This window comes from Lathyrus oleraceus, chromosome 6 (assembly GCF_024323335.1).
Source record: "Lathyrus oleraceus cultivar Zhongwan6 chromosome 6, CAAS_Psat_ZW6_1.0, whole genome shotgun sequence".
NCBI lineage: Eukaryota > Viridiplantae > Streptophyta > Magnoliopsida > Fabales > Fabaceae > Lathyrus > Lathyrus oleraceus.
In genome coordinates, this window is record NC_066584.1 from 105,846,536 (window position 1) to 105,872,847 (window position 26,312).

Consider the following 26,312-nt stretch of genomic DNA (forward strand, 5'->3'; position numbering starts at 1 on the left):
CAACAAAACTATCCACAAAGGATACCTCAGATCAAAATCCGGACTCAGGCTGGGGAAAGATTCACACAGAACCTCCCTGCTGGGGGAAAATTGCATATATTGGGGAAAACGCCAATACAGCAAAAGGGTGAATCACAATAGAAACTCCGCTGGGGAAATGTCTAACAAAGACTCTCCAGAGGAAGCAAAAGGATGAGGCGTTACCGGTTACTGGGTAACAAGCTCAGGAAGAATGAATATCTAAGACCGGTATAAGGGTGAGAGATATCAATCAACCAAAAACATCTGAGGAAGACCTGAAAAAGGTATATCAACTCAGGAAAATCTGACTCCACAGGGGACCAAGGTCATAATAGGGAGCAGAAAGGGAGGAACACCAGGGATACCAGTTACTGGGTATATAATAGGTGACCAACCAAAGCGTGAATTGGGGTTTACTTCCAAAACACTCATCATCCGAAAGGAGGGCTTGAAAAAGCAAATCGACTTAAAGGATGGACATTCGACTCCGCGAAGGGAAAACGAATCTTACTCAAATGGGGAAGGACAGAAGGCTTCAACCAAAGAGTGCATGAGATATATTATCCATTACCGTCAGAACGTGGATAGTATACTCGCATGGAAGGAACACCAGGGATACCGGTTACTGGGTATATAATAGGTGACCGACCGAAAACGTGAATTGGTTTTTACTGCCAAAACACTCATCATCCTGAAGGAGCAAAACACAAACTTGTTAAAGGATGGATATTCGATTCTACAAAGAATACGAATCTTACTCCGCTGGAGAAACAATCAAAAGATTTTGACCAAGGAGTGCATGAGATATATTATCTATTACCGTCAGAACATAGATAATATACTCGCATGGGAGGAGCACCAGAGATACCGGTTACTGGGTATATAATAGGTGACCGACCGAAAAGAGAAACAATCGTTACCAACAACAACAGGGTAGACGAAAGATGACTCACTAGGGATAAATTGCAAGCATACGACAATTATCCAAGAGACATATCACCGGTTACTGGGAGATATACTAAAAAAAAAGGGGGAAATGAATATTCGATTCCGCAAGGGAACACGAATCTTACTCGACTGGGGAAACACAACAGGCTTCGACTGAAGAGTGCATGAGATATATTATCTATTACCGTCAGAACATAGATAATACACTCGCATGGAAGATTATCCACAACCGGTTACTGGGTTAATAAAGGATAAATCATCCGAAAAGAAAGGCATCGGGATACCAAAACTAGGTATATAATGATGACCAATCAAAGGGAGCAACAATCATTACCAACAAAAGGGTAAATGAAAGAGGACTCACTGGGGATGCATTGATAAAAAATCAATGATCCGGGGAACAAATCACTGACAAACGGTGAAAGGACCCACTGAGGATAAAATTGCTAGCATACGACAATTATCCACAAGAAAGAGGGAAAAGACCTGCTGGGGATACAATTGCTTACTCAGAGCAATTACCCAGAAGGGGGGTGAGGAAAGATCAACATCGAATACTGGATGAAGATAACCACAAAGAGGAGATTACATCTACCGAATAATGAGTAGAAAACCACAGACGAGTAACCGTCATCGGTTAGGATGAACAACAAGGTTAACTCTGCAAAGGGGAGAAAATAGGATTTACAACTACCGAATACTGGGTAGAAGACCAAAGACTCAGCTAAGAATAAAGAGAATGATTGCCGATTACTGAGCAATTTATCCATCTATTCCACAGGAAAGCACAGACTCCGATAGGGAGAAAACAACAACATAGGATTTACAACTACCGAATACTAGGTAGAAAACCGCAAAATCCGCCATCAACCAGGATGAACCACAAAGGTTACCTCTGCTAGGGGATGAAAGTAGGATTTATAACTACCGAATACGGGGTAGAAAACCAAAAAGGAAGGACTTATAACTACCGAATACTGGGTAGAAGCCACGACTCTGATGAGGATAAAAAGTAGGGTTTACAACTACCGAATACTGGGTAGAAGACCAAAGCCTCTGCGTGGGGAGCGAAAGGATCACAACTCCGCACGGGGAAAACAAATAGGGTTTATAACTACCAGTTACTGGGTAGAAAACCACAAACTCTACTGAAGAGCAAGAAAATAGGATTTACAACTACCAGTTACTGGGTAGAAAACCACAAAGGATAGGACTTACAACTACCGGTTACTGGGTAGAAGGCCACAAAGGATAGGACTTACAACTACCGGTTACTGGGTAGAAGGCCACAAAGGATAGGACTTACAACTACCGGTTACCGGGTAGAAGCCACAAAATCCGCTGAGGATAAAGTGAATGATTGCCGGTTACTGAGCAAATATTCATTTATTCCACAGGGAAGCACAAGAGACAGTTGAAAAAAGGCCAATTTAGGATCAAACCAAAAAGGAAAACTGAATCAAGACTCATCCTAATGAGGACATAGCTCAATAGGGAAACCCATCCCAATATATGTGTTGGGAGGAAATGGAAACAACCGTCATCCACGAGGATATAACTCAGTGGGGAACTGCAGAAGGAAAGACAGACACTTTCTGCTTAAGGGGCTGACTCTATATTGAGAGATTAGGCACCCGATATCTGCTTGGAGAGATCTACTGGAGAGATCTATATCACCAATTAGCAGGAGACAACAAACAAAAAGATATATGGCAAAAAGATGCAACATGAATATCTGAATGTTGAAAGTATGCATGAATATGCTTGATTTATGTTCGATGAATGCTGACAAAACAAACATATCTAACACAAACAGGTCCAGGAAACAAACGCCCGGTACTACACCACAGGAGAGAAAGCCAAGATCACCAGAGAATAAACAATTCTGACGGGATCAGGAAAACAAAGATCATCTGCAAGGATGAATCATCAGTCTCAGCTGGGAAAGAGGAGCTCACTGCACTGGCGAAAACTGCCACGAAAAGCAACTCCAAACAACTCCACTGGGGGAAACCCACTGAGGGAGCAAAGATCACACAAATAGATCCTGCCACACAAGCAACTCTATTAGGGATCGGAGATATGAGGAAATCACCAAATCTCTGCAGGAGAGGAAGGCCTCAAGAGGTTTCCGGAGGGATCGTCAGTCACAACCGGAGAAAAGAGTTCAATGCACAGGCAGAAACGCCACAACAGCAACTCACGCTAGGAATCAGAGATACCAGGAAGCAACCAGATCTCTGATGGGGATAGGTAGCATAGATGAAGTTCATCATACCAGCAACTCCGCTGGGGATCTATCCGAGGAAATGACGAAGTACTGGGATGTCAACCCACCAACTACCGAATCTTCCAAAGAAAAGCACCCATGCTGGGGAGAGAATAATGCTGGAGAGGAAAGTTGAAGTCTTCAATAAGCACTCTGAATGAGGAGGAGTCATAATAAAGGCTCTGCTCAACAAAAATCCGTTCGGGAGAAATCCCAACAAATACCCTGCTTGGGGGAGAAAAATCTCAACAGAAGCTCTGTTTGGGGAGAAAACCCCAACAACAATCTGGAGAAAGAGGATACAGCCATGCCAGGAATATGAACAAAAGTCTTACCCTGTTGGAAATCATGCCACCCTTGGGAGAGCACTGAGAGTTTCTTAAGTATCCTTTCATCATTGTGAATGTTCACTTTGTTTAATAACAATTTTATGAAAAGTTTTGTTTGTTTAAAACAATGACATTTTATCAATTAAAACATGCAAAACATTTGTTGAATTGAAACAAATAAGAGTGCAAATAATTGGCTAAAAGCTCAAATTTATTTGATGGAATGGTAGTCTGCAAATGGCAAGACTCCATAGATCTGTACAAATTTGAAATCGGTGATATATATTGGAAGAGGGCTACATTGAACATAATGACCATTTCTCTACCAAATTGAATCCGATGTATTTGAAGCTTCAGTTGACGATGACTGAGCGAGAATCTCTGACGAAAAGACGACTGTGAAACAGAAAGTCTTGTCAGGATGCAGTTACTTGCCAAACCCCTAATTTTGGCCTAGATTGCCCCAGGGTGAGGTACTCAATCTAGCGGGATGCAAATATACTTTTTTTTCATGTCTCTAATTTTTTCCTGGATCGCCCTTTCGGGTTTTCCACCGAGACGCTCATTTTTGCCTAAGCCGCCCTTTCGGGTTTTCAACTTAGCAAGCTATTCTGTTTTTCTTTTTAGGCAAAGTATTTCTTGACTGCATATGAATTCACAGGACGAGTGAAATCCTCCCCATCCATTGTTGTAAGCATCAAAGCTCCGCCTGAAAAGGCTCTCTTGACAACATATGGACCCTCATAGTTTGGAGTCCACTTGCCCCTGGAATCGGGCGCGAAAGACAAAACTTTCTTGAGCACAAGGTCACCTTCTCGGAACACACGAGGCTTGACCTTCTTATCGAATGCTTTCTTCATTCTTTGCTGATATAACTGACCATGGCACATGGCAGTCAATCGCTTCTCTTCAATTAAATTCAGTTGGTCGTAACGACTCTGAATCCATTCAGCATCAGCCAACTAGGGGTTTGAGGGTATCATTTTTCTTTTATTTGTTTTTGAATATTTTTTTTTTTTTTTGATTTTTTTGATTTTGATTTTGATTTTGTTTTTTCACCCTCTTCTTTTTTTTGATTACATTTGTAATGCCCCAGTTTGACTGTTCTGTTGATTCTTGAGATGCAGTTGAATGATCTATTTTTCATTGCTCAAGAAGTCGGGTAATCTCATCAGGAATCCCTTCAACATCATCTTCCTCTGCTTCGAATACAGGGAATTCAAAATTGGGAGATGGCGTTGGATCATTATGTTCAATGGGTTTTAGAATTAACCTGCATAATGATTTTGGATAATGAAAAACTTTAGAATTTAAACAAACAAACCATTATGCAGATGAAAAGATTGTTTTTATTCTTGTTTTTAGGGTTTTTTGTGATCACCAATTTCATGCAAAAAGCAAAAAGTGAAAACAATTGGAAAAACAAATGTTTAACATGCATTTATTGAATGAAATGTCATTGTACTAAATGTTGCCAACAATGTCATCACTTCTCCTTTTGACATGGGAGAAGGGTTTTTAAACAAAGCAAACATATTACGCTGACTTATGAATGACCGTAGGAACATCCACAACGACCCAATTGTGGCAGATCCCGCCAGGGATGACAAAGTTGTCAGTATCCTCTGCATCTTCTTCCAGAATAGCAGCAGCTTCCTCAGCTTGATTGACGTGGATGAAACCTCCACTCTTGAACCATCCGTTGTCGTTGAAGACCCTAGAAGAATAGCCAATGCCAGCCCGGGATTTGTTATCTTCAAGCTCAATCATTTTTCCTAGACCGGCAACTGCACCACATTCAATGGCCAGTTTCGCATCTCGATAGGAAGCAAATGAAGGAGTTTTCTTCTCAACAGGCTCGGTTATAGATAAAGCTTGGAAATGCGTTCCAACTTCATCCTCAGCATCAATGTATGAGAAGGAAGACAAGTGGCTAACCAGGAATAAATCCATCAAAAGCAATTAGTCTGTCAAATTCCTCTTTGAGCTCACGGTTCTCTTGCTCAAGATGATCCATTAATCCGGAAGAGTTGGCTCTGGTGTAGTACCGATGAGTCAGCTTGTCTTCAAAATAAATGAAGAGCAACTGAGACCACAGGACCAGAGGCTGAGAACGACACCTGCTTATGCAAATGATGCATGAAATGCTGGTGCACATGATTTGTTTTTATTTCAAAGGAACTCGAGGGTTTTATTTGCAAACTTTGAAATATTAATCATTTTATCGCATATGGAAATATCTCATTGGATAATTCTTTGTCTTTCCATGTCTGAAATTTTTTGCAAAGAAACCCCTTAAGTTCCTTGGAAAAAAATTCCTATTTTTTGATGATATGGATGCAGATGAATGCATGAATGCATGAATGCAACAATCACACTCAAGGATCAAGCAAAGCACACCAGACAAAGGTCATGGGATGGCTCATATTATCCTTAATATCAATCATCCATTTTGGTGGATTATGGTTTTCACCTTATCAACACCCAAGTTCCATTGATATTAACAATATATGAACGGTTCAACCATCATTAATATCAATCATCCATTTTGGTGGATTATGGTTTACACCTTATCAACACACAAGTTCCATTGATATTAAGGAGGTGTGAACGGATCAACCATGAATCACAGGTTTGTTGCGAGTCACGAACATGGAGTCTCGGTTAAGAACCACCCAAAGGGAGTGTACTATGGTTTAAACCTGCCGAACATGTTCTACCAGAGGTTCCCATAGTCATCATCCCATCTTTCGAATATTATCGGAGGAACGAATACTCGTATTCCAAAAATATTCTCAAGAGAGACTCTTATGAGTGTAGTATCGCGTAACAATCGCATCAAATCTGACATTTGAACGACCTCCGCACTACGTCCTAAAAATAGGCCAAGATGGGCTTGGTAAACTAAGGTCCTTGGCTTCTACGGCGCATATTGAAAGAATAATGCCTAACCACAAATGACTTGTGTGACATCATTAATCCAACATGACCTCCACCAAGTGAATGGACTCGCAAGTCAACTTGCTAAGGAATAACTCCACACAAGTCGACGAGACTATGCCATTCTCCTATCATAAGGTGCACTCGAGTTCGAGTATAGAACTCATCTCACAGAGATCACCAAGCAAGCAAGCAATTGATATATCAAGCAATTCAAGCATTACAATCAATACAGTAATCCCAAATTGCACAAAAATATGTCATAAACAAATATAATACAACAAGTGTGAAAAGTAGGCAAACCCACTAGGAACGATTTTATTCCCCAGTGGAGTCGCCACTTTTCTGTAGCGGTGTATTCGTCACTTAATGATTTATTGACTAAATCAAAAGCAAAGCATACAAAGATAGAGTCGCCACCGCACTTCTATTTATCCAAAGGAATGGCTAGAAAGCGAACAAAAGCCTAAGAAGTTTTACAAAGAAAACTAATAAAAAGGGTACAGAGATCTGGGTAAGGGGGTAATTATGCAAAGGGAAGGTGTTAGGCACCCAATGCATCCTAGGTACTCCTAGGGAACCCTTTTCACAACTTGTTGTAAAATTATTTGTTTATGAAATTATTTTGTGCAAACATTGATTGGAGGGATGAGAAAAGAATATACAATTTTTATTATTTTTGTGTTTGAATGGATGAACCCATTGCGTACGTACCTTTTCATGAAAGATAAGGATCAAAATGCCGTAGTTCGGCTAAAAATTTTCCAAAAAGTGAATGGATTGATTTTTAAACAAAAGCCTTAAGGTCTTTCATTATCAACGGGAGAAAACTCAACCTGAACCAACAATCCACCATGCGAGAACAGCTTCAACACGCTAGTGAGGGGTTAACCCTATAATAAGCATGGAAGTCTTACAATTCAATCACTAAGGATGTGGTGAGATTTACATCAACCACTATGATAATTCAGATCTATGGCTAATGTATGAAAACTTGATTAAGAAAGTGGACAAGGCCACAAAAGCAGTTGAGTGAGTGGAGTTAACCAATTAGAATTATTCACAAAAAATGAAGTCAAAGTTGACATTAAAGTTCATTCACAATGAGTATTAGTGAAAATGAAGTTTGAAAATCAGAGGCTTAAGGCCCAGGTTTCTAGTTTTGAAAACAAGTGAAAATATTTACACAAAAGTTTTATGGTTTGGGTTAAAGATGAAAACAAGGTTCAAGGTTAATCACAAAAGGGTGAGGGTTAAGGTTAAGGGACAAAGCCACAGGCAGGATTGCTTTCTCAAAATCATAGAAATGATTCAAGGAAGTTCCTTTGGAATTAAGCAACACAAAGCAATAAGCAAATAAGCAAGGTCTCATAAGAGAGCAACAAAACTGGAAATAGATTGCCAATAAATGGTCTTACATCCAACTCCGAAAACAAATGGGAAACGGAGTGCCAATAAATGGTCTTACGTCCAACTCCACAAAGCAACATGGGAAACAGATAGCCAATCAATGGTCTTACACCCGACTCCTCAAACAAAACAAAATAGGAAATAGATAGCCAATCAATGGTCTTACATCTGACTCCACAAAAGAAACATAACACAGGAAACAGATAGCCAATCAATGGTCTTACATCTGACTCCACAAAATAAAACGAAATAGGAAACAGATAGTCAATCAATGGTCTTACATCTGACTCCTCAAAACAACATAAGAAAGGAAATGGAGTGCCAATCAATGGTCTTATATCCAGCTCCCCGAAAGGAATAGGAAACAGATAGCCAATCAATGGTCTTACATCTGACTCCTCAAACAAAGCTAATAACAAATGCAAAGACAAAATGCAAACAATATGCAAAAGCAACATGAAGGATGCACAAGTAAGTAAACAAGCAAACACATCAATCAATTATCACACGCTATACGCAACCAAGAGGCTCAATCAAAGTTGGGCATTAGTCAAGGGGTCATATCGACCTTGACAAACAAGCCAATACTGTTTATGGGTGTTGAGACTCTTAACCACTGACATTGACCGTCAGGGTGAGCAGATGAAATGGGAGATGAGGGTTAGACCTCATAGCTCTTAACCCTGGCCTGGGTGAGCTTGAATCAAAGAAGGTGTGGGAGTCCAGAATGAGGAACTCTATTCCACAATGACTGACTCTATATACAAGATTTTGGGTATTTATTCAAAATGCATCAACACATAGTGCACGCAAGATGAAAGACTCAACTGAATAGCAGGGGATGGATTGCACATCCCTTCTATCTGCCAATTGCCTCTTCACTTAGGAGGACTTGAAGTACATGGCACAAATATAAACAATCACAGACATTGCCTCTTAAGGAGGACTTCAGCCAAATGTCTGCCAAACAGAAACGACAGGGCTTCCAGACTACATGGAGTTAGAGAAATTACCTAAGTGGTAAACCAACCACAAGCAAAGCAAAGCAACTCAAGTAATGATTTAAAGCTACTAAAGTACCTGTAAGAAAATCAAACAAGTCAATATTCACATTCAGACAAACTAAACAGACAGTCAACAGTGAGACAACCAATATACACAACATGCAAGTCAGAAAAGGCACTCATTCAAGTGAGTTAGCCACCCAAGGACCTACAACACAACCAAAATTAGTTAAACAAAGCAAATTGTATCTCAAGCAAGAAGATCACATCATCCACTAGGACTAATTGCTTGAACCTGAAAGGCAAAGCTCAAATTGTGAGTACAAACCCCTAGGGCAAAGCCTAGGGTCAAAGGTAAATCAAAAAGTCAAAACAGCAACCAATATTCAACATAAAGCTCATTTAAACAAGTAAGAATATGTCCTAAAAAGGACCAAGTCAAAAGCATCAAGCAAAGTCATCTCATGAGCAAGCTATGGCAAAGACAATTTCAAAGCACACAATTGGACATCAAGAATCAAAATTCCATATTAAAACAGAAATGAATCAAACAATCATGGAAATTTTTATGTGCATACAATATATCAAACACAATCATCATGCCAAAAATTAGAATCAACAGAGTTCATTTGAACTAGAAATGAAAATGCACAAGTATGACATCAAATTGTGTGACACAGATTGTCACACCATGCAATCATGTGTCTAAAACAGAGATGAAAAATGCTAAAAATGCACAACCAAGCCTCAAAAATCATGCAACATGTTGGGAATCAGTGTGTAAAATTTCATGGCATTTGGATAATTATTGAGCATTTCACAATAGAATGAATGAAGCATATCACATTTGCATACATGTCCAAAGAATCAATCACATTCAAAATTCCAGAAATGATAAAATCATGAAATCAACATCACAAAATAATAGACATCCATATGAACATGTAGCAAAAGTTTTGGAATTAATTGGATGCATATTCTATTTTTGGTGATTTTTTAAATGTGATGAAAATATTTGAAATAAATGTGAAATATGTACATGATAATCGGAGGGAAAGAAGAAATGTGAATTAATTTGAAAATGTGGAACCGGCCAGAATTGAACTCGGTAGCAATTAAAATGCGCTTGAAATGAAAATAAAACCACAGAATGCAATAGCCAGGAATCGAAGGGTGGTCTAAGGCAAAACGCAGTAGTTTTATTAATGAGGTGGCGCTTACAGTCAGCGAGTCAAAGGCCATGTGGAAGCGGTCAAAGGAACATAGGCCAATAGAATGGCCAACAAGCGCTTGCGTGGATGCACACGCTGTAAAAACCCTAGCCAGCTCACAAAATTGCAGACGGAGGCGCTAGCGGTGGTTTCCACCGTCTTCTTCGCGAAGACGACGGAGCTACAGTGCACGCGTTCAATTTTTTTTCCAGAATTCACAAACAAGTATACCAATCGAAAGCTCTTGCATCCTACTTTCCAAATCCAGGCTCAAATCAACATAATTCCTCCTAATCAATGCGAATAGAAGAAAAACATTTTGATCTACCAAACTTCTACTCAACATAACTCAACCATTTCTCAACCAAATTTTATGAAATCTATACCAGAATTCTTAGCATGAGAAGCTCTACAACATTATGCACATAAAAAGGATAATTAAGAGACTCGAAAACCTAACCTCTTGAAGAGCAGTCACTGAAAATTGCAGAATCCAGGCCTTGCAAGTATCCAAATCCAGTCCTGAGATGATGTTATGACGTTTGATGTATGAATTGAAGCTTGGAGATGCTTGGATCTAGCTCAAAAGTCAGTTTCCATCTTCATGTTCTTGAGCTTCATGTGCTTAATTCTTCACCAAAACCTTCGATCCACACCTTGATCTGCACTCAATGATGATCAGAGAACACAAATATGCAATAAAATCAAAGTGTTATGTGGAAGAATTTCAAATTTCAATGGAGAGAAAAATTTGGAGGGAAGAGAAATTTTGGATCTAGAATGTGATGTTATGAACAATTCTGTTATGATTTAGCATTTATACCATGTGTTAATCCAACCGAAAATGTAATTAGGCATTGGTTAATTAAAGATTAGCAAAAATAAGGTGCATGACCAAAATTGGAAAGTGTGGAGGTGCATGGAGAATTGGACGTGAACAGTACCACATGCATGATCAATTTCACTTAAAATCATCTCATAAGCATAATGGCAATGGTATTTTGTTCATATGATGCACCAAATTCAAATTTGCAAATTTCCCTCCAAAATGAGCATGAATGAGCAAATGGTCATGTGATGAAATTTCATGCAATGTGATAATGGATTTGGAAATTAGAGGTCATGAGGAGCATAATACAAAAAGAGGCACTCAATTTGGAGTTTTAGAGCAAAAGTTATGGCTTGTTGAAGTTCCATGCACACTTGGCAATCATTTGACCATATCTCCTCAACCATTCATCAGATGCTCATGATCTTGGACTTTTTGGAAATGGGAGAGAAATATCTTTAACTTTCATGTTGGACAAAAATTCATTTGAAGCTTTTTTGATGTTGGAAAGTTGAGTTGAAGTTGGTCCAAAAACTTTCCATTTTTGGAAACTTGAAATTATAGGTCTTCCATTTTGGGAAACTTTTGATTTGACCTCAAAATCTTCAATGTAGGTGTTTGACATGATGAATAGGCCTTGTTTGAACATGAATGGGATGAAGAAATTCAATTCCCACACTCAAAGCCTTCAGTTGACTTTTAGTTGACTTGCATTCGTCCTTAGATGACCTGACAATGCCTGATGAATTTGAGCTTCAACCACTTGGGAAATTTGCTCCAAAATGAACCTCTAGCTTATATAAGCTCAAATATAATGATCACATGATCCATATCTCAATGGAACCCTCATATCTTGCACAAAGGATTCACTTGGTATGCCTTGACCTGTTGACTACTTAAGTTGCAAGTAACAAAGGTTAATGACATATTTTTGTACTTTTTGGTTAGTGATTAAACAAGAAAAGCAATGATATATAATGCAAGCAATGCCTGGTGATCCAAAACCACTCTCAGGAAAGATCCCACCCACAGGGAAGGAAGCAAGGTGTCCAATGATCCTTGAGGCTATGCAATGATATGATATGATGCCATGAGGGATCTTAGGGTCAAAAATTGGGGTCTTACAACACTCATACCATGCTCTGTGGGCTTGTTTGAGGCCGTACAAAGCCCGCTTGAGCTTATAAACATAGTTTGGATGCTCATGGTTTTCAAATCCGGGAGGTTGAGATACATAGACCTCTTCATTTATGTGACCGTTAAGGAAAGCGTTTTTGACATCCATTTGAAATAACTTGAAAATTTTAAAACAAGCATAGGAAAGCAAAAGGCGTATAACCTCGAGTCGGGCAACCGGAGCATATGCTTCCTCATAGTCTATGCCTTCCTCTTGGTTATACCCTTGAGCAACAAGGCAATTCTTGTTGCGAGTTATGACTCCGTTTTCATCTAAATTGTTCCTAAACACCCATTTAGTGTTGATTACTCGATGGTTTCGCTAAGGGGGAACAAGATCCCACACCTCATTTCTTTTAAATTGATTAAGTTCCTCTTGCATAGCTAGAAACCAATTTTCATCGAGTATTGCGTCTTTGGAGTTTTTAGGCTCATTTTGAGAGACGAAAGCAAAGTGATAACAAAAGCTACTTATCTTAGACCGTGTTGTAACTCCCTTTGAGATATCTCCTAGAATATTATCAATGGGATGATCCTTGGAAGATTTCTATTCCAAAGGAAGGTCATTGTTATTGATGGAATGATCCTCCTCTTTCTTTTTGGAATTAAGATCCGGCTCCTCCTCAGCTTTTTCCGGATGGGTGTCAACACGATTTTCTTCGTGGTCTTTTATTATGTCTTCCAAAGATACACCTACACCATTAACAAAACTACCTTCTCCGATAGTTTTTGGATAAGACTCATCAAAGGAAACATGCACTGATTCTTCAACAATAAGTAATCTTTTGTTGTATATATATATATATATATATATATATATATATATATATATATATATATATATATATATATATATATATGATTTACTAGATTGAGAGTATCTGAGAAAGATACCTTCATCAGCTTTTGAGTCAAATTTACCAAGGTTTTCTTTACCATTGTTTAACACAAAGCACTTACATCCAAAGATATGAAGATGTGAAACATTTGGCTTCCTTCCCTTTAGCAATTCATAAGGGGTTTTGTTTAGAATAGGACGAATGACTATCCTATTCAGTACATAGCATGCCGTGTTTATGGCATCAACCCAAAAATATTTAGGAAGGTTGTTTTCATTGATCACAGTTCTTCCAAGTTCTTCTAAAATTCGGTTTTTTACGTTCCACAACTCCATTTTGTTGTGGAGTTCTTGGAGCAGAAAAATTATGATCAATTCCGTTTGTTTCACAAAATTGCTCAAAGAGGTGGTTTTCAAATTCACCTCCATGATCATTTCGAATGGTAACTATACTAGTGTTCAATTTGTTTTGAGACATCTTGGCAAAATTTTCAAATGTAGAAAAAATGTCGCTTTTACTTGCCAAGAATATAGTCCAACAAAATCTAGAGTAGTCGTCCACTATGAGAAAACCATAGTAGTTTCCACCTAGACTTTTAATTCTAGATGGCCCAAAGAGGTCCATATGGAGAAGTTCAAGAGGTCTCGTTATGGAAACAACATTTTTAGATTTAAACGATAACCTTGTTTGCTTTCCCATTTGGCACACATCACATATGTGATATTTTGAAAATTTGATTTTGGGAAGACCAACTACTAGATCTTTTGATACAACTTTGTTAAGCAAGTCAAAGTTGACATGCGCTAATCGCCTATGCCAAAGCCACGAGTCTTCACTCATGGAGACGATACATTTAGCGCTTGTCGAGGATACTTCATTCAAGTTAAGCATGTATACATTGTTTTCCCTCCAACCCTTAAGCACATCGTTCTTATTTTCATTATGTTCAATCATGCAACAGTCTTTTGAAAATGAGACTTTATATCCTTTTTCACATAATTGGCTAATGCTAATGAGATTGTGCTTAAGGCCTTCAACTAATAGGACATCTGAGATAGTAGTAGATGAGGGATTACCTACACTACCTTTTCCGAGTATAGCTCCCTTTTTATTGTCACCGTAGGTCACAAACCCTTTCTTCTTAGCCACAAAGTCAAAGAATAAGGAAGAGTCACCCGTCATGTGTCTTGAGCATCCAGTATCGAGAACCCATGTTCTCTCCGTATCCTCAAGACATTCCACCTACAAATTTAAACAAGGGAAGGAGGTACCCAATTTTCATTGGGTCCTAGTGTGTGAGTGAAACTTTGGTTGCATTTGGGCAACTATTAAAAATTCCTTTAGGAACTAGAAATCTCCTAAATCGACATTTAACAATAGTATGTCCCTTTTTGCAACAATATAGACAATTTAAGTTCGAATGAAAGTTGCTTTTGCTAGCTTGATCCTTAACTACATAAGTGTATTTTTGATAAGGATTATTCATATTGCTTCTAAAGTGTGATTGATCAATAACAAAGGTAACTTTGGGTTGTAAAGCCTTGTCTAATTTAGCTTGGAGAGTTCTAACCTCTCTTTGCCAAATATGACAGGTTTCACATCCACCCCATCTAAACCAAAATCCCTTATCATCTTCCATTTTGCCTTTAGTAGCCTCTATCATATATTTCTTGGGGGTTTCTAATTCCTTTTCAGAATCAGAAATCTTCTTTTCTAAATGGTTGAAAATTTTCTTATTAGAGGCCAAGCGTTTAAAAGCTTCCTTGGCCTCATTATGTAGAGTACTAAAGGAATTTTACAAATCAGCATAAGACATTTTATCAGTATGATCATATTTGGAATGACTTACATTCTTTTTCTTCCTTTGATGAGCTGTAAGATAAAGATTGACAATTTCTTCTTCATCACTTGAGTTGTCATCGCTTGAGGGCTCGCTATCGCTCTCCTATGCGATGTATGCTCTTCCAGGTTTGCTTGGTTTATTATGGCGTTTGTCTTTTCCTTTGTCTTTCTTCAATAAGGAACACTCCGGCTTATAGTGACAGGTCTTTCCGCAATTGAAGCATGATCCTTTTGACTTGTTTGTCTTGCTTTCCTCTCGATTTGGAAATTTTGATTGCCTTCTGTAATTGACAAGATTTGTCCGAATGTTGGACTTCATTTTTTCAAGGTATCGGTTGTACCTCCTAACGAACAACCCCATGTCTTCATTCGAATCTTTGTCATCATCACTTTACTCACTTTCACACACATCATTGGTGGATGACTTGTATTTTGAAGCCTTTAACGCAAAAGACTTCCTTTCGGTGTTCTTGTCTTTCTCCTTCTTCTCCTTCTTTTGATTCTTCTCATGTTTCTCAAAATTCACGAGCTCTTGCTCATGCTCTTGAAGCTTGCCGAACAATGTCGTCATGTCCAATGTTCTTAGATCACTGGCTTCCTTGATCACGGTGACTTTTGGTAGCCAATCCCTGTTAAGACATCTTAAGATTTTATTAGTAGCAACATCATTAGGGGTATTTCTACCAAGAGAATTTAACCGATTGATTAGATGAGAAAATCTTTTTTGCATATCGGCAATGGTTTCACCATCTTCCATATGAAAAAGGTCAAATTCTTGAGTTAGGGTGTTGATTTTAGCTAGTTTGACATCATTGGTTCCCTCATGGGTAATTTGCAATGAGTCCCTTATATCTTTAGCACTAGTACAATGGGAAACCCTATAGTACTTATCAACACCTAAAGCGGCAATGAGCATATTTCTAGCTTTCTAATCGTAGTTGTACCTTTTCTCATCTTCTTCATTCCATTGTGCTTCCGATTTAGGTACAACAAAGCCATCCGCATTGGTCATGGTTATTTCTATAGGACCATCTTGGATGACTTTCCATTCTTTCCTATTAATAGAGTTGATATGGATACGCATACAATCTTTCCAATAACTATATTTTTCACCGGTAAAAATAGGCGCCCTATTGTACGCCCCTTTAGGATCGTTACTCATTTTCTAAAAAGTTATATGCGAAGCACTAGAATAACCGGCGCTCGTGATACCACTTGTTAGACGATAGAACCGATTTAGAAGGGGGGTTGAATAGATCAGTTTTGAAATTAAGCGCTTTTTAAAAATGTTTTCAATGGTTGCGGAAGCACCCTAGATTGAAATCGTCTAAACGATCCCATTAATGGAAAGATTAGATATACGTGAACCGAGTGGAATTACTTAAGATAGAGAAAATTAAACCCTATATAAATCAATCAATTAACTAATATGATCCTTGATATCGTTACCTTTAATAATGCTCAACACAATAAGAGATCAAGGAAAATATTACTAAGTTTGTGCGAAATTAATTTTGTCGAACACTTGGTGTGCACTTCACACCAAGTATCAATTTCACTCAAGTTGAATGTGCAGAATTTTACTCAAACAATTTATCAAATAGTTGATATGCACATCAATCAAGCGATATTGATTTTACGATTAATTTCACACAGAAAATAATTAATGAAGAATTTAAAGAGTTAAGGGATATAGAGAACAAAACCGGATTTGTTGAGGCAGTTCCCCTATCGTCCTTGCTTAGGGTACGTCTGCCCTCAATTTTAAATCTAGAATTGAGATGTTTTTATTAACACATTGCAACAAAGTCAATACAAGAGAACAAATGATCACTGGCGATCAACCCCTAGAGTTGTTGCAAATCCTATTCTATTCTCTCCTCTTGATTCGAGTTGAACCAAGTTCTTCAAGCACTTCGAATGAACCTCCGTTTAACGCTACCTTATTGGAAGAACGCCTCGTTCTACAAAACTTCAGATCAACTGATTTCGAACGCAAGTTGCTTGAACTCTAAGCTTTCTTCACAATCCTCCGTTTACCGCTACTTGTTTGACCGAACCTTCCGTTCTTTAAACTTTTCACTCGGCTGAATCTGTGAAGCAAAGGTTAGTGCAGAAAACCCCATATCTTGGAGGACAAAACCTCAAGGGTTTTATTCAATAAAAACCCACACAAAGTCTCAACCCAAACTAAGATAATCTAGTCTTATTTGGACGTTATCACAGCTGCAATGCAAAATGCTCAACAAAGATTATTATGTGTGATTATTGAGAAATGCAATGAAGAATGAAGATGATGAGCACTTTGGTGTATATCTTTCACTTTTCTTGTTAAAATGTTGTAGAAGAGACATTTGAATATTTATATGATGTGTGGATAATAACTAACATAACAGAAAAATTTCACAAAGTTACATAGTAGAAAATTAAGTGAAACATGAGCCGAGTCGACTCAAACAGGGGATGAGTCGACTCAAACATAGTTTATTACATGGTTGAGTCGGCCTATGAGTTGACCTTTTCGGACCCGTGGCAATATGAATGGGAAATGAGTCAACCTAAAGAGTGCATGAGCCAACTCATTCAGGTTTTCCAGAAGTGAGTTGACCTATGAGTCGACCTGTTCGGACCCGAAGGTTTTGCTCCGAGTAATGAGTCGACTCATCGAGGTTAAACTTCCAAAAATGAGTTTTGCAACATATTATGGCCAATTTAAGCCGATATCTTATGAACCTAGGATGTTTACTATGATTAAGTGCATGATTCACATATAAGATATGCTCCTATATGCTTGAACACCCGGAACCTATATTTTGAACATGTTAAAGGATGAATGCTTTCTATGCTATGATGATATTATTCAAAGACACGACGTGGGCGAATAGAGAGGTTTAACATCATTAAAATAAGGACTAGGCATATTTGCCCTCACAGTTAGAACATGTGGGGTAGATGGATGAACCATTAACATCCTTAGGATTGGGTATTGTAGATTTAAATTATTGTGTTATCACTTTTGATTGTATGATGAATTAGGGTGAAATCTATGTAATATATGTCTGAATATGTTATTTTGATGTTGTTGATCATGATATGCCATTGATTGATGTTTTGAAGGTTTTTAACCTTGATTGTGTTCTTGATGATTTAAAGATAATGATGTGTGATGTAATATTAAGTTGAATCTTGAAAACTATGACTAAAATGATAAATTAAGAGTCTATAACCATAGAAAAATGAGTTTTAATCGGTGGATTTTCGTGGTATGAGTTTTTGATGCATTTGCGAGTGTTTAGGTGGTCAAAAAACCGATTTTTGGAAAATTTTGCAGTATGTGTCGACCTATGAAGGTCATGTGTTGACATAGAATGTCATGTGTCAATCTATGAAGGTCATGAGTCGACACATGCAAGCGATACATGACTCAGAATGTACATGCTTTAAAAACGTATCACATGTGCCGACCTGTAACTCGTATGTGTCAACACATAGACAAAAAAAATTCTTCTATGTGTCGACCTATGGATCATATGTGTCGACACATAGACTACTTTTTCGCTTAAAAACTTACTTTTTCAGCATGAAACCTTTTCTAACATATTTCAAAGGACTTATAGGCTTCCTAAGGCTAAGTTACACTCATAGTAGTCAATTGTCAACCGTAGAGAGGTTTATGATGATTTGTTTGGTTAATTAGTGAATTGTTACAAAGAATGCGATTATGTGTTGTCATTCTTGGGTAAAGTGATATGAATGAATGCCATGTAATAATGTGTGATGAGTTGTTGCTGTTTGTTGATGTTAATAACACTATAGCATGACTTGATGATTGCATTAAGAATGATGTGATACATGAATGATGATATATGTGTAGGGAAATCCTTTGTGGTGAACCTTGATGTGTTAATGCATGTTAATTGAGAGTCATGTATCATGATGTACGAACTTCTGTCCAGTTTTGGTGAGCCTCAATCATATGGTGACGGATCGAGCGCGATTAGCTAATTCCCATTATGGGGGATTAGTGAAGCGTTACCTAGGGTGATGGTATCAATTTTAGTGTGCTCTGGTTCCAAAAGGGAATCGATCCTATGGTGGGGATCATGGAGTGAGATGAACCAGAATGTTCATATTTGGTACCACATGCATGTCGAGTCGGTGTTAAGTGTATTGCATAAGTGTTGCATTATGTTGATTGTTGATGATGTGTTATTGGATGAGAATACTTGGTGTGTTGGTGTTGATTGAACACCGTGTATGTTGATGTTATATAATAATTTACTTCCACTTGTTTTTCACCGTTGATTATTGAAGTGTATTCTCACCCCTTCTGTTTGAATGTTGCCTTTACATGGGCATCATGTAGATACTCATGAATAGTTTTACTACAGTAAGTGGAAGGTAGCTCTCGGAGTGGCTTCCCATAGTTGTCGTTTCTTTTAGTAGGGTCTTGCTCTGGTCAATATAACATCGGGCTAAGAACATTTTGTTTTAATTTCTTTTGTCGTTGTGTTTTCGACGAGGTTTAAATGGTGATGATGTGAACATCATGATATTTTTTATTGCATTATGAAGTTTAAAGTTATGAGATTTTATACCTTGAATGCAATTATAAATTATTTGATTGATTCCGCTGCAATGATACCCTAAGTGAAAGCGAGTAGGCGATGACATGTGTTGTGTGATAAGTTTTGTAACCTATGTTATGGAGCATAATTGATTTTTGATGTGCGTGACACCCTTGTAGTCGTATTTTCAATTAAATTATATGTTAAAATTACGTGCGGGGTTTAGGGTGTTACAACATGAATCCAATTTGAATTTCAGGTCATATGATAACAATTTAGCATCATAATGTATGGCATAAAATATCCTATAATTCTAGGATATATCACTCACCAAGCCAATTGCAAATAAGATCAAATTATCCAATATATATAAGAACCTTGGTTCCATACTCAAGACGTGCTGGAATATCTACTTCATAGTTTCTCATCAAATCTTAATTCAATGCACTATGCAATGCATTGTTGCATGAAACAAACTATATGTCCCCAACACCTAAAGCATCCCTAACTGTCTTCTTATTTAAAAGTGTCTCAAACTTTGAAAAATCATAACACAACTACGGATGTCATAATAATGTAGTTTACGTTGTATCAACTTCATTAAAATGTAACTTGAAATTTACTTAAAATACAACAAGTTTTGTTTATTATGATCACTTAGATTAGTATTTCCTATAATGGAAAGAATGTCGAAAAATATCTCTTCACATTGGTTTGAGGTTGTATTGCAACTATTTCCACCTTCACTCTCTAGGAATCAAACATAAACTATAAAAAAATAATATCATATGAAACTCATATATTTCAGTTTAGTATTGTCAACTTCAAATTACAGAAAATAGTAGTTTGATGACAATACTTTGTACTAAATAGATGTGTAACAAATTATGTACCACAAGCCCTGAATTCTTGGGTTGGTCAATCCATTACCAATAGCAAAACCCTATTGTTGTATATGAATAAAGACATGAAAGAAAATTGTTAAAACAACAATAGAGACATCAAAATGTTGATTTAAGACATTAAAAGTGAAAAAATGTGTTCATTAATTCTTAATATATTATTAGAAAATTGTAAGAGATCTTGAAGTTTATGTTAAAAAATATTATTAATATATTAAAAGTTATAAAATTGTGTTCATAAACTCTTAATATATTTCAGAAGTGCAGTTACACCAACAATCAGCGAACATTGGAGGATTAGAAATAGGATTGCAAAAGGGCAAGACATGAACCTCCTCAAATAGTGATTGAGGATTGAGCCATCATATTATGGAAGACACTTAAACATGAATCTGGTTGGAACAAAAATATTAGTTCCAACACTCAAATAATTTACCATCCTCGTCGTGCAACATTCATTCAAACAAAAGATTTGCATTTCATCAAAGAGTTAGTGGGAATTCTAAATCAGACAAACATACACAGTCTAACACATGACAACTTATAGTTTATGAAAGTTATAAACTCACATAAACTGTGAAAACAATGGCAATAACCTTTAACAAACCTTTACAGTATTTTTCAGCTTCAAATCTCATACATACTTTATGCAAAATAAGAGCAAAAACTTAGATTCACATAATTAAACTATATATCTAACTTCTCAGATAATCCGAAACCATGAAACATAAACAAAACAAAACCCAAAAGGATGTTATTACGGTGTAACTAACCCATGTAGCTTCTTAACAACTCGTTGATGAAACAATTTAGATCAATAAGATCTAATTTATCGAAACCTACAACAACAACAAAAAATATCAACAACAACATAATTGTCGGTGTTTCATAGATCTAAGCAGATAAGGATGGAGGAAGAAAAGATGAAACGAAGGAATAGTTGACAAAAATGGGTTGGGAATGCAGGTTGGTGAAAAAGGGAGAACGAAATGGCGGAAGTAGTGAACATCAACAAATTTCAAAAGGACCCTTCAAAACATTTCAAAACAAAATAACCCTTTATACTGGATATTAGAAAATTTCATCTTAAATGACATATGAGAATGAAAATCTTCCAAAATTAATGTAAGGAATATTAAAAAAATTGATGTAGGAGTGTGCCTAATGCAAAAAGGAAAATCTATAGGAGTAAAGCATTAAATGGGATATAGTGGCAACATGGGCTAGGGAAAAGAGAAGACGTGTAGGCATTGGAGAGAGAAAGTAAGAAGGGAGATTTAAAATTATAAACGGCACATGGGTTGGGGAAAAGAAGCATACGTGAAGGGCTTAGAATGCAGAAGGGCAATCTGGTCTTTTCCATAATATATTTTATTCTTATATGATAGATAAAGTTTCCTATGATTCAAATCATTTGAGTGATATTGAGATAACAAAAATGCTAAGGGATGATCGTTTTTTAAACTTTATTTAAGTGCAAGTCAACTTGATATAATGTTTAGTGTCTACATGTGTGCGAAGTTTTAATCCTATTTTAAGGAGACAGACTTTAAAATCCTTAAGTGTATTCTTAGATATTTGAGAGTTACGCTTAAGTTTATTTTATGGTTCCTCAAGGAGAGTGAATGCTGTTTAGTAAAAAAATTCAATTGCGATTTTGAGGGTTGCGAAGTAGATAGGAAAATCACTAGTGACATTTTCCACTTGTTAGGAAATTGCTTGGTCTCATGGCTTAGGTGAAAATTAAACTAGCATTACTTTATCGACTGTCAAGGTTGAGTGTGTGGTAGCCATGAGTTGTTGCAAATAATTTGGTTCAGAAAAACTTCTTGACTTTGACTTTAAATTATATTACATTTAACCTAAGTGTGATGACAATGGTATCATAAATTTGACTAAAAATCTTGTGATACATTCGCAGACTAAACATATAGAAATACAACATAATTTCCTTAGGGGTAATGTAGAAAAAAGGGATGTGATCTTTGAATATGTTGACAAGAAAGTCAATTTGCTATTTTTTTTTGTTTGCAAAACAACTCACATCAAAACCTCTTTTAAAGATTCGTAGGAAATTATATATCTTAGATACGTCTTGCTTTGAATAAGTAGTCATTCATTCTCTATGATTTTATGTGCTAATAATTTTGTGCAACTTTTAGTTTCTCGCCAAATAAAATCATAAAAGTGTCATGGTTGATATGAACCCTTGTATTAAGACCTTCTAATAATCTATTTATTTGATTTATTCGTCGATGAATGTTTGCAAGTATGTTTGTCTTTGTATGACAATGATCATTAAATTCATGGTCTTAACATTTTATTTGTGTAATTATAGATTTTTGTATGAATTAATACACATTTTACCTTTAATTATGTATTTGTATGCATTAAAGTCACCTGAAGTACGAACAACTTATTCAACCATCTTTTTGTCTCATTATTTAACAACTCTGGTAGCTAGCCAAATTTCTCTTGTGGTTTTTTAAATTTTTAATCAAGTTTCAAATCTTATGTTCTAGATCGACCAATGGCCAAAACGTTAAGGCCTAATTGTCATAGTTGGAATCGAAGATCAAGCTATTGGATTAACTTGACTCGCAAAACATTGATATCACCACCGAACTTTTATTTTTCCAAAGGAAAGGGAAACGATTCAAAATAAACCCAAAATAAACATGCATAGCAAATAGTAAAATTAGGAGCAAAGAAAGTAGAGATTAAAGGTATGGGGGTTGGTTATGCAAAGGGAAGGTATTAACACCCTAAGCATCTGTAGTACTCTACAAGAACCTTTTGATTTTATCTATGTTTTTAAGAGTTGTTTGCATTTTTTGGATGGGAGAATAAAATGGGTTAAAAAAATGTTTTGGAATGTGTTACTTGACTAAAGTTAAGTCAAAGTTTGAGTTGAGATGCTTCATGTATACTAAAGAATTTGTAATTGAAAGATCCATTGACTAAAAGTAAGTCAAGGTTTGTGTTTGAAATGCTTCATGTGTACTAAAGCATTTTCAAGTGTAGTTGAAATATCCATTGACTAAAAGTAAGTCAGGGTTTGAATGGGTGTTTTAGTTTGAAAAAGGGGTAGAGTTAATGCATGAATGGACAAATAAAGTCAACAAACAAACATACAATATATGACTAACAAGTCAACATAAGATCGTTTCCCTTGGATTGAGATACATAAAGATGCATAAATTGGTAAGCCATGGACAAGCTACTTACATGTTTTTAAAGTATGATGATCATAAACAAGACATGACAAAGGTTTACATAACACCACAATAGATAGAACATGAACAAGTATGAGATACATATTCAATCATCATGGGAGTTTATGAAGGAAATGCTTGATTGAAGTGATAAACAATTACAATATATGGATATAACATCACAAATTGGGATAGAATCATAAGACATGATTTATAGTGTACATTACTCAACACAAGGGTATCAAACCACATAAGACAAGCATCATCATCAAGATATATGGTTGTCAAGTCAAGTTGTGACAAATGAAAGATATTCAAACATGGATCATATGAACATGGTATGGACAAAGTAAAATCCTAAGTGGATCACTATGCATACAAGTTAAGCACGAGGCAAGAATATGTTAGGAATAAGTTTAGACCTAAACCCTAATCATTACATGAATAAGAAACAAACAAGTGGAAACTCTAATCATCTCCTAACCATTCATTCAAACATGTTTTCAAGGTGAATCAATTTAGACATGATATGAAAATAATCAAGTTTAAACATGTTAAGGATAACAATCCATACAAGAAAAAGTGTGATATGATCATACAAGCATTCAACAACAAGAACAACCAAGAGATGAACCAAAGGAATTGATTAGGATCCTTAAAAACACTTAAAAAAAGCACATGCTTTCCATCCAATCAAAAGTGGTGAAATAAATAATTTTTTTTTGGATTTTTTGGTATCATCATAAAATAGTCATTCTTATGAACACATGGCAAAATGAATGGGTCAAAAAGGTTAAGGGATCATGAAGTTATGGGTTTTTGAATTTTGTAAAAGAAATGGACATTTAAACAAAATGAGATAAGTAAACATTATATTGGCCAGGTTCGAACCCACACTCTTGGGGTTACATGTGCTGTTGGGTAAAATAAAAACTAAAGGATGGGGCGAGGGGGATTCAAAACCCAGACCTTTTGGTTACAAGTGACTTAAGGCATACGCTTCTACCACTAGAGTGGCGATATCCATTAATTAAAATGCAAACAATTGTATATATTATATAACACATTTCCTTTGACTTTTTCAATGCCAACTCAGCATCATCATAAACCTTACTCTTTTCATTCTTTTTTTTTGTTTTCTTTTTTTCATCCTTTTTTTTTAGATTTTCAAACAAACGTCTCTCTCTCATTTCTCAACCATTTTTCCTGAAATAAAGATCAAAATCGCTTAGAAAAATGTAAGGAACGCAATGGTACGATATGTTTTAGCTAATACTCAAAGATGAAGAAGCACGAAGGCAAAAACCAGAACTGAAGCTTTAGGTTTCACGCAACTTAAATTCACATAAACAACAAGATGAATGACATGTGAGTTAATGATCAACCTTAACACAATAAATGCTACATGTTTGCTTCAGAAATCACATGGAAATGATGCATGTATAGTGAGTTTTGAAGTGCAAGATTATACCTATTGGAGAAAGGTCCAATGCCTCTTCAATACCACTTCCAACTGCTGTTTGATGTCACTCACAATGTCTATGAGTTCCTAAGAGATGGTTGGACTCTTTGGTTTGTAGAATGCTCGAGCCAAATGGGAGAAATGGAGGTTAAGGTCAAAAGCTTGCAAAAATGAAGTTTTGCTTGGTATGTGGGTAGATGAGGCTTATTTATAGGCATCCTTGAGGGTTCAAGAAGCCTCAGATATCATAAAATAGTTATGGCTTGTACTTCATTGCTTGCTTGGATGGTTTTTTGCACAATTCTCCAAGTCGGAAGCATGGCAAAAGAAAGGAGTTCATGGAGTGTTTTGTGCTGTCCTTGCTGAAGCTTAGGAGTTGACCTGAGGTTTGGAGTTGGTATATATCAGATCCAAGTCCATTTGGGAGCTCAATGGTACTTCTTATTGTATTAAAGCTAATTTATGCAACAACTGGAATAATTCATTGTGTATTGGTTTAGTTACTTGGATAATAGTTCAAAAGTGGGTGAAATATTATGATTAGGGGGGATTTAGAAGCAATAAGTACATGTACTTGTGGATTTGTTTGGATTTGTAATGTACTTTGGCTTGGAATTCAATCTATGAACCATTTCATGAGGTTGTCTTCCCAAATTCGATTCTCTTAGCTCAAGCATTTGGAATTCTTGATCTTGGACATTTTGGAAATATGGAATCATGATCTACAACTTTCATGTTGATCACTTTGCTAGAATTAGTTGGGATCTTGGTGAAAAATTGGCATAAAGTTGGTCACTTGAGTAGGTCAGCATGCTGAAAATTTCACAGTGTTTTACCACTTGACAAATAAATGAATCATCCACTTCATGGCCCCATATCTCGTTATCCGTGCATTTTTTGAGGTTTCATCACCTAGGACAAAGTTGAAGTATGAAGCAAGGCCTTTAATATGACCATTGGAGCAAAGAAAACGGTGGCATTGATCACAAGTTATGGCCTTGGAAAGTTGGGTACTTGGACATGATTGTTAGGGACTTGGTAAAAATTTCAAATTCTCCATCTTTGTTCTTTTTGCAACTAACCTTGATTTTCTTGACTAAACTTGATCAAATGACTTCAATGATCATATTTTCATAATCCTTGACTTGAAAAGTCCATAGTTAATCAAAAATCTTAAAAGTCAAACTTTGACTTTAAGTATTTGTTGACTTTTCATCAGTTGTGTTCAAACTTTCATCTATTCATGAACCTAACCTCTTGAGCCATTTGAATTGTATGAGTGGGTTATGAGGAAACATTTGAATACCTTGGATCATTCCTCAAGCAATGTGATCATGCTTTGGTCAA

At 36.5% G+C, this 26,312-nt stretch overlaps 1 pseudogene; it reads right to left on the minus strand.

The window, feature by feature from the left end:
• Positions 1-26,312, minus strand: part of LOC127094242 (uncharacterized) — a 42,805-nt pseudogene that overhangs the window by 12,123 nt on the left and 4,370 nt on the right.